This window comes from Arachis duranensis, chromosome 5, assembly GCF_000817695.3.
Source record: "Arachis duranensis cultivar V14167 chromosome 5, aradu.V14167.gnm2.J7QH, whole genome shotgun sequence".
In the NCBI taxonomy this organism is placed as follows: domain Eukaryota; kingdom Viridiplantae; phylum Streptophyta; class Magnoliopsida; order Fabales; family Fabaceae; genus Arachis; species Arachis duranensis.
This window is the reverse complement of record NC_029776.3, coordinates 89,675,953-89,678,772: the sequence shown is the minus strand read 5'-3', so window position 1 is coordinate 89,678,772 and position 2,820 is coordinate 89,675,953.

Sequence of the window (2,820 nt, the reverse complement as noted above, 5' to 3'; positions counted from 1 at the left end):
ATGCATTTATTATCTACAAATTCTATATTAATTTATTCTAGTTTGAATTTGAAAATTTTAACTTTTTTTTTTTTGGGGTCCTAACAACTTTATGTATGCCATGCACTATATATATACACGCTAGAGCCTAGTTTAACCTTAAAGCATTTCATGTGACTAGAATATCATAGAAAATAAATAGGAGAGAGAGTTGCATATTTTATTTTTTAGCCAAAAATTTTTATAATTTATTTCATTTATATTATTTAATGTCAATTTTATTTTTTATTCCACTCTCTTATGATTTCTAATATCATATTTTTATCAACTCTACTTATTAATGAGATTAATTAAATATCATATTCCTTACCATTAGTCATTCTTATAATCAATATTTAATATTCTTTTTATAATTTAATTTTTATATTTAAGAATACGTCAAATATTAATAATAATAAGAATAGACGGTAATGATAATATATATTAATTAAGTTAAGTGCACTTGATTCTTTGTTTCTTTAAGGCATTTAATATCAATCAATGGAAATACGAAAAAATCATTAATGCTTTGTTTTCGTGCATTTACTTGCACTTGATTCTTTGTAATATATACCTTCCATTAATTTAATTATGATCATTCAAAAATTATGACTATAATACCATTGCAAGCAGAATAGTGTATAAGTCAAGACATTTTACAAGAAGTCGCGTTTATCGTTGCAAATAGTATGACATTTGAATTCGACCTAAATATGGTACCTATGGTAGTCGGTGCTGATGAAGAATTTGAACAACAGACAGATTCACCTGACGAGGTTGTTGTCAGTCAACCAATTCTCGGGAATATAAAAAACCACACTAGCTTTGATGAGGTATGGTAATAAACTGATTTAATTTTTTTGTGCTTTTATGTGCATTTATAATTATATTGTATACTAACTAAGTTCATACACATAACATTCATACGTAAATATACATAACATCCATAATTACATACAACTAACATCTAAAAATTAAATTCATGTTTATTAAATATTACATCCATACACATATCATTTTTTAGTTATTGCATACGTAAATATAAAGTTAACACATATGTTTTTTAAATTTTATCATAATTGAATTTAAAAAAATATCAAATTCTTAAATTAATTTTTTCAATTGATAAATGTACACATAACATCCATAATTTCATGTTAATAACATACATAATTTGTATTCATAATATTTATAATTTCATACCTATAATGTTTATAATTAATAAATTTTTATAATTAATATTATCAAATTTTAAACTATACGTTTTATTGTATTTTTCAAATTATTTCATATGTGTACTAATAGGCCATAATTTTAATTATTTTAATATTTTTATTTAATATTTATATGTATGCTTATTTATTGATTTTAATATAATGAGTTAATAATTACTTTTAAAAATTTATTTCTTAATTTTCTTTATATTTCAATTATTATTTTCTAATAGTCTATATGTAAAATATAAGTTGTATAGTAGAAATTGTTAAAATTTTCTAATTTAACATCCATAATAATTTTATATGTATAACATCTATAATTTTAAACACATAATATCTATAATTATTAATTTTCATATTTTTTTACAGAAAATTATTATATTTTAATGGATAATAATGTGATTGAGAGACGTTAGAGATTTGATTTGAAAAAAATTGAAATTAATTTTTGAAGGAACATTAATGACTCCAAACATACAATAAAATAGTAGGTGATAATAAAAATAAATGATAAAAAAGTGTATGTCACTTGCTTATCAAGAAAATAAAAATTTTTATATAATATTCTTAATTATATTATAATTATTTTTTGGCTACCTAACATCACCCTAATTTGAAATATTAGTTTTTTGGTTATGTTTGAGGGTACCGGAACTTGCATGCAATTGCAAATATCTTATGAGTTATGACCACCATTTTTTTTAATGGTTTCCTTTGTAAGTCGCTATCTACAATTAATTCATAGTCTCACCCTTTAAGATAAACTTTGTTTGTTTTTTACACCTGTCACTTGGTGTAGTACTTGCGAGTAAGTTAAAAAGAGAATAGCAAGCAGGAAGCTATTCAAAATGGCCTTTTTTTAAATGCATTCACAGGTCTCTTGTTGCATGCTATTAGCACCAATATACTTGGTTCCCATCAATATCATTAATGGTATTGAATCCTCACCAGAACTCTTTCCTTGTTTGGTTGTTAATTTGAATGAAGCTAGCATTTCATATTTGAAATACATTAATGTTCATAGTTTTTTTTGGAAAGTTATGCTTATTTTGTTTTAGATTTGGTGAAGTTGATGTTGTTAGTTGAATGAAATAAAATAAAACAATTTTTTTTAAGTAAAAAAACAAAAAATTGCAAGCAACAGTTAAAAGAATGAATAAGTATAGATAATTATTTTTTTTATTATAAATTATTTTTTAATTCTTATTTTTTAGAAGATTTAGAATTTAAGATTTAGAACCTAACATAAAAGATCATTTTAAGAATAATATTGATCGAAAAAATTGATTTTTTTTGTTGAGTTGCAACCATGATATATAACAAACAAGGGAAAAAAGTTTGACATTTGAGTAATTGACTTTGTCCCATTTGTCATTTATGGTGTTGAATCCTAATAACAAGTGAAAACTGGGTTGATGATACTTGTTCTTTTTTCTGCTTTGTATTGTTAAGTCTTCTTTGTCAACTTACCATCACCTAATTCAAATTAATTCACTCTACCTTCATGCTCTGTCTATTTCTTGTGGTTAAGGAAAATGGAGGGAAACGCATGAAAGAGGGAATTATCTTTGATTTTATATATATA